Raw genomic sequence first — 10919 nt, forward strand, 5'->3', positions numbered from 1 at the left:
ACAGAACCGCAAGCGATCTCTACTATGGCAAAGACTGAACTTATGAATATTAATTACGTAACGCGAATTTCGCGCAGTGGTCCAAATTGATTGGCTGAAAGACAGCGTCGGTAGGCAGGCGCCACTTATCATTGAAGGCGTGGCTCATGAATATGAATTATGTAATGTGACTGGATCTTCTCCATAGTAGGATTTTAAAATGAGCTGACGTCGTTCTATCGAAATACAGTTTTGTGTTTACCACTTGCTGACTGGAGTTGTTTCGTTTCCCTATGGATCTGAAAATGTCATGAATTGTCAGCTGATTGTAAGGTGCTTCCTAATAACAATACATGAATAATAAAAAGAAAAACAACGATAAAGAAAACTAATACATATGTCTGTTAATATAATGACAATGAAAATTAACTTTTCCTGTGTATATTCAGTCAGTGTGTCAAACTGATTCAATTTCATTGAGCTGATTTAAGACAAGCTTGAGTGAAATCAAATTTAAGTCCATGTACGCCCCCTTGCGTCCCACACACGAAAAAAAAAAAAATAATAATAATAATATATATATATCAGTGGCGTGCAGTGGTGTTCTGAAATGAGGAGGCACATTTTTTTATGAATCATTGTAAATTCATGTGCATTACTCTTAAAATTGACACATCTTCCTTGTTAAAGGAACATTACTTTACAGTACATCAAAAAAGAAACCAAAGACAATTCTATTTTTGTAATTTTACATTAACAATGTAATGTTCTATTTATCAAAACCAAGTCAATCTCATCAAGCATCAAGTGTTTTAAGCATTTCTACATCCATTCCAAAATAAAGGTAATAATAATTTAAACAATATATTTTATTTGTTCACTGCGGTTTTTCTTTTGAATTGTCAACCTAGATTATTTTGGATCATCAGTCATGCTCCATTAACACCGTTTGTCACAGACACGAATTGCATTTTTAATTTCACCAAGCTGATTGCACTAAAAAAACCCGCAGTAATCATGCTTTCAATCCATTTCAAGTTTGATTTTGACGTAACAAAAAGCAGTCAACTGGGTGATCTGTTTACTTACTTTTCGATTAGTCTTCCGATTGACGCCATCATTTGTTCAGTCAAACCTACGCGCGGAACGCCCACGTCAACGAGAGGCGGGATTTATCGCACAAACCAATCATATCCAATCATAACCAATTACATCCAATCATAGCGCGATGGAGACATTGCCTCCTCTCACGTGACTTTCCCCCATTCATTCTCAATTACCCCCCACAAAACCCACCGCACGCCGGGGTTCTGATGATTTTCTATGGATTCCTATGAGAGGAAAAGGGAGACATGACTCCTCTGTGTAACTTTACCTGCGGTTGGGCAGTGTTCCTTAAGAAATACGCGTGATTGCGCTCTTTTTAATGTCATAATTTGTAATATTTGTGTTGTTTTATATGTAATATGGATTATTTTCTCATCCTTTTTTTGAGGAGGCACTGCCTCCCTTGCCTACTCGGAGGAAACGCCCCTGATGTATATATATACACACACACACACACACAGTTGTGCTCAAACGTTTACATACCCCTTGCAAAATCTGCAAAATGTTAATTATTTTAACAAAATAAGAGGGATCATGCAAAATGTGTATTCTTTTTTTATTTAGTACTGTCTTGAATAAGATATTTTGCATAAAAGATGTTTACATATAGTCAAAAAATAGCTGAATTTATAAAAATGACCTGTTAAAAAAATTACATATTCTTGATTCTTAATGACAGACTTTGATCAGGCATAACAGAATGACCAACAACAGCATTTCAGATGATGTGCAACGATATCGGTCCGCTGGTTGTTATGAGATCGGTCCAGATATGCTGTTACATTGCAAAGTCACATCTTTTTTGATGCACATCATTCGGTAAAAGTGTTTCCATCATAGTTCATGCACATGTTTTCGTATTTTATCCTACTCATTTGAGCACATACGTTTTTTATGCGCATTTTTAGAATTTATACACATCTTGGCGTTTCCATTCAGCGTTTTTTTATGCAATATCCCAAAAATAATTATAAAAATCAACCCACTCCATTATTTAAAATCCCCATAAACCAAAGCAGTCTTATCAAGCCGTTTTAATTCTCTGAGTAATGTGACGTCACATTACTCATGCCCCGCCCACGACCACTGACTGACAGCCCTGTATTACCATAAGCTGTGTTCCATTTGACAGGGTCCCTACACAGTGTTCACTGCTCCCTACTCCCTGAGCACGGTATATCAGTTGAAGTGGACTTCGCTGACAATAATCGTTCATTTGGAACGCCCTGCAAACGTCATCAAAGAAAGTCGACAGTGTCGCGAAGATTGATGACATAAATAAATAAATAGATATTTTAATTTACTTTCGAATTTAAAATCGACTCTTAACAGATTTGAAGCTGTAACTGTCATGCCATATGAAATTAATTCTCATTTGGTTAACTGTATAAATGTATTCTTAATCCATGGTCTCATGCGCTTTCTTTTCCACGCGCAGCCGCATAAACACTCCTGAGGTAACATTAAATAAAATAAAATAAAATAAAATAAAATAAATGATAGAGCCTTAGCTGCTTTTCAACACTTTTACTTTGTCATGCCTATTCATACAATAAAATATACAAATGTAACACTCATCGCCATAACCATTCATACTTTCGTTCGTATAAAATGTATGAATACTCAAAACCAGAGAGCCGTTAGACTCTTTCAACGGCTCTGCTTCGTCGTAGTTCTGAATGGTGACGTGGTGCGCAATGACAGTTGGGTAATTTTACCTCTCTACTTCCTGTAAAGTGATGTATCGATGTTCCCTTATTCCCTATGCCGTTCTCAGTGCCCTTCGAACGGAACATGTTCGCTCCCTTCGGAATGGAATGTCACTTAAGATGGCGAAATACTGTGTGAAGTCCACTTCGCAGTCCACTTACGGTCGAATGGAACGCACCTATAGTTTCCGCCCTCAGCAAGTTGTTCATTTTCTCCGCGATCGAGCAGCTGAAGCTTTTCTGTCAGTGTCAGCAGGGCACAGGAAAACCTATTTAATGTCAAAAGGAAAAGATCGCAGAGGACATTCAGACGGATTTTTTTATTATGAACAGGACTGAAGGAAAATGCTAAATCTGAAAGCAGGTAATACACTCGGTCACTCGATATCTCTCTGTCTTCTACATAGTAAGCTTCAGTGAACAATATCATTTTTTTTTTTTATATTTTGATGAATAAAACACAGCTATTGACCAATCTGGAACTAAAGATAACACTTTATTTTAGGGTATTTTAACTAGTTGCTTATTAGCATGCATATTACTAGAATACTGGCTGTTTATTGGTAATTATTAAGCACATGTTAATGCCTTATTCTGCATGACCTTATTCTACATTCTTTACACAATATCTAATCTTAACAACTAACTTACCAACTATTAACAAATGAATGGGAGAAAGTGCAATGAGCAATATGGCGGAATAAGTCCCGCCTTCTAAATAAGAGCCAGTCGCCGATTGGTAAAGTCATTGCGTCACTGCAGCGGCCGTTAGAAGCTCCGGTTCCTATAGAAACAAGAAACGAGGCACAAGAGACGCGCATTTAGGACTGTGCATGCGCATTAGTTTGATCCAGCCTGAAAAATACCGTTTTTGTCATGATTTGAGTGTTTAGAAACAAAATTGAAGAGACAATTGTCAGATTTCAAAGGTGATTTCAAATATGAATTTTAATCGAAAGTTTGGCAAACAGCAGATGTATTTCTTTACAGCCATCTTTGATAACAAGAGGGCAAATAATTCTGACCAGCACTGTAGACCTGTAGATAGATAGGCCTGTTCTTAACTATATTTATACTGAAGATTTTATAACATGCCTCTCCATGATATGGGAGATTTAATATGTTCAACTTTTTTTTAAAAAAAAAAAAGAAGTCTCTAGACCTTGCGTACCTTTTAACTGCAAAAACGCGTTCTGTGTGACTGGTCCAAAGATAAACAGAACATTCTTACTTCAGTGTTGCCTCGTGCATTCAGTTTAACAGTATTAACAGCAAGCCAAAGCCAAAAATGTTTTAAATGAACAATGCATATGCATTTTAAATACTTGCATTATTCTTGCGCCGTCCATGCAATAAATGCACGTTTTTGAATCAATTTTAACTGCTTATCACATGACCCATTTTAGTATGCGCTGGCGGCCAAATGGCACTTTAAAATCAATCAGAGCTAAATGTATATATTAATATTTATACGTAATTTAGGCTACAACCCCCCGTAATTCGTACCTTCATAGCATGCACATTTTTCGGTCTGTTCTGGCCCGTGTGATTGCCAGCCTCTGCTTTATATTCTGCCGTATATATTCAGCTAAGAAAATAAAAATGATTTATTTTTAATTATTATTATCATTGTTTAAGTATTTTACAGCCCTTCATCAAACTTCTCAACATATAGCCCACCTCAGAGTGTTTTGATTCATTGCACAAATCCTAAATCCTAAATTTTGATTGGGTGGGCAAGGCAGATGTTTGGGTGGATGCCCATGCCTAGAGCCAGCCACGATTCATGTATACAATTCAACAGAGACTCTACTTGCTTCTTATGCTTCTGCAAAGGGAAATACACCTGCATATCATCTGCATATAAGTGAAAAGAAATTCCAGGTTTGTGAAACATTGACCCAAAGGGGTAGCATATACCAAGAAAACAGAATCGGACCAAGAATGGACCCTTGTGAAACCCTGATAAACAACAAAACTGATTGTGAATAATATTTACCAACATTAACTCAAAAGGTTCTATTTGAAAGAAAGGACTTAAAGCATGTGAACACTGTACCATGAATTCCCACTACCTTTTCAAGTCATAAAAGTAGTCTCACGGTCAATGGTCCAATAAAACAAGTACTGCTGAGGCCCCTGAGTTGACCGCAGTCAGTAAGTAATTTAAAGCTCTCAGGTTTTAGGGCATACCATACTGGGTTGGCTTTAATGAAAGAATTTTTCAAGAATTTCATTTGAAACAAAAAGGTCTGTTTGATTCAAAGCAACATTCTCCAAGACCATTGATTTACAATTACTTTTATTCATTTTGCAGATGCTTTTATCAAACAAGGGATTTGTCATAAAGAGACAAATAAACTCAAGAAGTGCCAATAATACAAAGTTTAAGACATTGTTTAGAGTAGCATAAATGGAATTGGGAGGGATTAAGGGAAAGTGAAAGCATAGGATTTTTCTTTTTGTTTTATTTATTTTTATGATGAGGTTAAGTGCTCATGGAAGAGATGCATTCCAGATGAAGAGATCATTCCACCAGCAAGGAACTGTGAATGAAAATGTTCTGGAGACTTATTTTTCTGTCTCTCTGTGATGGCACCATGAGCTGTCACTCACTTACTGATCAGAGGCTTCTGGAGGGGATGTAGACTCGTAAGAGTGGAAGTAGGTGGGTGCTGAGCCTGTGGTAGATCTGCAAGCAAGCATCAATTAATTGAAGTATTTGCGAGCTGCAACTGGTAGCCAGTGCAAAGAGATAAACAGAGGTGTGATGTGGGCCCTCTTGGGCTCGTTGAAAACAAGATGTGATGCAGTGCTCTGAATCATTTGTAGAGGTTTGACTGCACACGATGGAAGTCCAGCCAGAAGAGCATAATAGATGCTTTGATAAAAAAAAAAAAAAAAAAAAAAAAAAAAAAGTGGCTTTGAAATCGGCTGATATTTAGATACAGCAGCTTGGCATTTTTCAAAAGAGGCTGCACAATAGCATGTATAAAATGATTCGGTACCACCCCTGTTAAAAGGCTATTACATATTATAGATAAAATGCTGGGTCCAAGAATAGCAAAAGCTTGCTTTACCAATCTAGCTGGAATAATATCCAAAGAACAGTCAGTTGGTTTCATCTGGCCAATAATCCTGGCTAATTATTTAAGGGAGATCGGTTCAAAATGGTTGAAACTAGCGGAAGAGGTACAAATGAGTCAAATGATCCATGTTTAATTTGCAATATGATATCAGAAATCTTTTGGACAAATGAATGCAAGAAAGTTTCACAAGTAATAATCAGTGGGTTAAGAAACAAATGAGATGTTGGATTAATTACAGAATCTATTATATTAATTAAACGTTGTGGTTAACTACTCTTTTTCATGATTTTTTCTACAAAATAATTTCATTTAGCCATCTTTACAGCATTCTAATAGTTGGCTAGAAACTCACGTAGCATGACAAAGGACACCTGTAATTTGTCTTTCTTCCATTTAAATTCAAATCTCCTATAGGTTTGTAAAGTCTACTTTGTAAAGTCTGCTCAAGCACATCCCAAAAACTTACACTGAGGTTAAGATCAGTGCCAATTCATGTGTGAAAATGATTATTCATGCTCCCTCCCAACAATTCTTTCATAATTTGAGCCTGTTGAATCTTGACATTGTCATCCTGGAATATGACCATGATACATCTTAATACATGGTTGTTTAAGAAATTAAACGCTACACACTCCATTTTTTAGGTTTAAAAGAACCGTTGCCAAACATATAACATGCTAGAAAAATAATAATCACTGTAATGATGATCCATCCATAGACTCAGACAAACATAGACTTTGTTATTTATTTATTTATTTATTTATTTTTTGGCCGGGCAGTATAAATACTTTGTGCTTTTTGGTTTGCTACCTCCTCCAGCTCAAATCAGGTTTTTGATTCAGGGCAAAACAAAGTGTTTAATCTTTAAAAAAATTACTTGAAACCTAACCTTTCATATGCCTACTTCAAAACCTTCAAAGAGAAACAAATTCAAAGAGAAAACAACAGGAACAGAGCAGTGGCGTTTCCTCCGAGGAGGCAAGGGAGGCAGTGCCTCCTCAAAAAAAAAAAAAATGGATGAGAAAATAGTCAATATTACAAAAATAAAACAATGCAAATGTTACAAAATTTGACATTAAAGTCCCCCTGTAGTCAATTATTTTATCTATCACCAAAATGACATATTTAAAAAAAATGCAAGAGAAAACATTTCTTCATGCCTTAAAATAGCTTGAATGTAACTCTACAGCCTTGCCTCATTTAATATACATAGATCAATGAATGTGCAAATTAGTCCCGCCTCCACTCACACACTCAAGCTTGTAGAGTCTAGTGTTGCTATAGTGATGAGCAAATTGTTGTTTGTGTTGTGGGTATTTAAGAAAAGCTGCTATATTCAGTTTAACAGCTGTGCAACTGAATTTCTCATATTTTCTGACACTAAAACGTCTTTGCAAAACGGTCTGAATCCACTTGCATTTTTTTTGGACTGCTCTCTCACTGAATCACCTGAAGTGATTTCTCAGTAAAGCAGACAATATTGAGAGAACAAGCAGCCGTTTTCCTCTGTGAACATGCGCTAAATTGATGTTTGACAATTTTGTTGCTTTTTGGAGATTTAAAAAAACATTCAGATGCAGGACTCCCGTGCCTTCTCCATACATGAAATAAACACATCCTTGAATGAGCGTGGATTTCCAGCATATTTACTTGAACTCATCAGGTAGGCTAATATCTATGGTTTGATCCATTCCAGAGACGGACAAAATCAGAATTTATAATGGACTGAACCAGAATCTCAGAACATGATGTGCGATTCCACACTGACTGAATATGCACACGAGTCATGGTCACATGCACATGCTCAGAGCAATATTGTTTTAGCTATGTTTTATAGTATTAAAATATTTCGAAGGACAAAAACATGAACTTTATTGGCTTTACATCAAGTCAGCTGTCACTTTGGTGCGAGCCCCTATGCGCTCGCACACTTGGCACAGCTCTTGCAACGGTTCTGTCATTAATTAATATGAATTAATATGATTAGCCTTTTGCTTGACTACGTTATCAAACAGCTAATAATGTTTTGCTAATGTTGCACACACCGTTCCTGTTCTTTATCTCAGAGTCAGACAGCCTTCTAACATCCTTACAAATGCTTTGAACAACTCAGAACGTCAGTGGAGAAAGGCATATAGTTCATCGTAATAGACTCGCTATATTGCTAAATCTACACAATTTTTCATATCAACTGAAAATATACCGGGATAAACTGGCTTCTCTTGACACTTTCCAGCTTCTGAGCAGTCATAGTTAATGATATGCTAAAGCCTGCCGGCATGTTGTTGTGATTGGTTACAAGGTAGTCTGTGACGTCACAAACACCCACAGTTTCAAACCGCAGGTTTTAGACTGTTTTTGGTTTACTGCAGTTTCAAACATAAAATCCTCAGCAATGGTGCTGAATTATGAATTTGCACATACACTCCATAGACATATAAACAACATTAAAGACTTCGGGCCCTATTTTAACGCCAAGTGTTTTAACGCAGGTGCACTCAGGGCGTGTCCAAATCCACTTTTGCTATTTTTAGTGGGCTCACATCCACGCACAGTTTGGGATCTGGAACCCAACTCCTCGAGAGAGGCTGGACTCTCCACTACTCTGGAGTTGCCCGCAGTGAGAGGCGGCGGGCTGGTGTGGGCTTGCTCATAGCCCCCCAGCTTAGCCGCAATGTGTTGGAGTTTACCCCGGTGAACGAGAGGGTCGCTTCTACTGGGGGATTTCAATGCTCACGTGGGCAATGACAGTGACACATGGAGGGGAGTGATTGGGAGGAATGGCCCCCCTGATCTGAACTCAAGTGGTGTTCTGTTAGTGGACTTCTGTGCTAGTCATGCCTTGTCCATAACGAACACCATGTTCAAGCATAAGGGTGTCCATCAGTGCACATGGCACCAGGACACCCTAGGCCGGAGATCGATGATCGGCTTTGTGGTTGTTTCATCAGACCTCCGGCCGTATGTCTTGGACACTCGGGTGAAGAGAGGGACGGAGCTGTCAACTGATCACCACCTGGTGGTGAGTTGGATCCGATGGCGAGGGAGGAGGCTGGACAGACTCGGCAGACCCAAACGTGTTGTGAGGGTCTGCTGGGAACATTTGGCCGAGCCCCCTGTCAGAGAGGTCTTTAACTCCCACCTCTGGCAGAGCTTTGATCGGATCCTGAGGGAGGTTGGAGACATGGAGTCCGAGTGGACAATGTTCTCAGCCTCCATTGTCGATGCGGCCATTCGGAGCTGTTGCCGTAAGGTCTACGGGGCCTGTCGTGGCGGCAATCCCCGAACACGGTGATGGACACTGGAAGTAAGGGATGCCGTCAAGCGGAAGAAGGAGTCCTATCGAGCCTGGCTGGCTTGTGGGACTCCTGAGGCAGCTGACGGGTACCGGCAGGCCAAGCGGACTGCGGATGGTTGTGGAGGCAAAAACTCGGGTCTGGGAGGAGTTTGGTGAGGCCATGGAGAAAGACTATCGGTCGACCTCGAGGAGATTCTGGCAAACCATCCGGCGCCTCAGGAAGGGGAAGCAGTGCCCTGCCAACACTGTTTACAGTGGAAGTGGGCAGCTGTTGACCTCAACTGGGGATATCGTCGGACGGTGGAAGGAATACTTTGAGGATCTTCAACCCCAGCGACACGTCTTCATCTGAGGAAGCAGAGGCCGAGGGCTCAGAGGTGGACCCGTCCATCACCCAAGCTGAAGTCACCGAGGTAGTTCAGAAGCTTCTCGGTGGCAAGGCACCGGGGGTGGATGAGATCCGCCCTGAGTACCTTAAGTCTCTGGATGTTGCAGGGCTGTCTTGGTTGACATGAGTATGGGGTCCGGGGCCCCTTGCTAAGGGCTGTTCGGTCCCTGTACGACCAGAGCAGGAGCTTGGTTTGCATTGCCGGCAGTAAGTCAGGCCTGTTCCCGGTGCGTGTTGGACTCCGGCAGGGCTGCCCTTTGTCACCGGTCCTGTTCATTGTTTTTATGGACAGGATTTCTAGGCGCAGCCAGGGGCCGGAGGGAGTCCGGTTTGGGGACCATAGGATTTCATCACTGCTTTTTGCAGATGATGTTGTCCTGTTGGCTCCATCAAACCAGGACCTTTCACCACGCACTGGGACGGTTTGCAGCCGAGTGTGAACTGGCTGGGATGAGAATCAGCACCTCCAAGTCTGAGGCCATGGTTCTCAGCTGGAAAAGGGTGGCTTGCCCCCTTCAGGTTGGTGGAGTAGTCCTGCCTCAAGTGGAGGAGTTTAAGTATCTTGGGGTCTTGTTCACGAGTGAGGGAAAGACGGAGCGGGAGATTGACAGACGGATCGGTGCAGCTTCTGCAGTAATGCGGTCGATGTACTGGTCCGTCGTGGTAAAGAAGGAGCTGAGCCGTGAGGTGAAGCTCTCGATTTACCGGTCAATCTACGTTCCAGCTCTCACCTATGGTCATGAGCTTTGGGTCATGACTGAAAGAATGAGATCCCGGATACAGGCGGTCGAAATGAGCTCCCTCCGTAGGGTGGCTTGGCGCTCCCTTAGAGATAGGGTGAGGAGCGCTGTCACTCGGGAGGAGCTCGGAGTAGAACCGCTGCTCCTCCACATCGAGAGGAGCCAGCTGAGGTGGCTCGGGCATCTGTTCCGGATGCCTCCTGGACGCCTGTGTTCCGGGCATGTCCCACCGGGAGGGACTATGTCTCTCGGCTGGCCTGGGAACGCCTCTGAATTCCCCCGGAAGAGCTGGAGGAAGTGTCTGGGGAGAGGGAAGTCTGGGTGTCTCTGCTTAGACTGCTGCCCCCGCAACCCGGCCCCAGATAAAGCAGAAGAAAATGGATGGATGGATGGATGGATTATAAGTAGTAATAGGCTGAATTGAAAATAGGTAGCCTAATTCTAATACACGCAATGACTATTCATCATTACATTTTTATATTTATGTAGCCTACACAATAATATTTTTTTACACTGTAATCCTTTTGTTTTTAATATTTGGCATGTTTGTGTGATGCGCATCCCTGTGTGTAGTAAGCAAAGTCAACGCGCGTTGTGGACGCGCCCAGA

This window comes from Chanodichthys erythropterus, chromosome 22 (assembly GCF_024489055.1).
Source record: "Chanodichthys erythropterus isolate Z2021 chromosome 22, ASM2448905v1, whole genome shotgun sequence".
NCBI lineage: Eukaryota > Metazoa > Chordata > Actinopteri > Cypriniformes > Xenocyprididae > Chanodichthys > Chanodichthys erythropterus.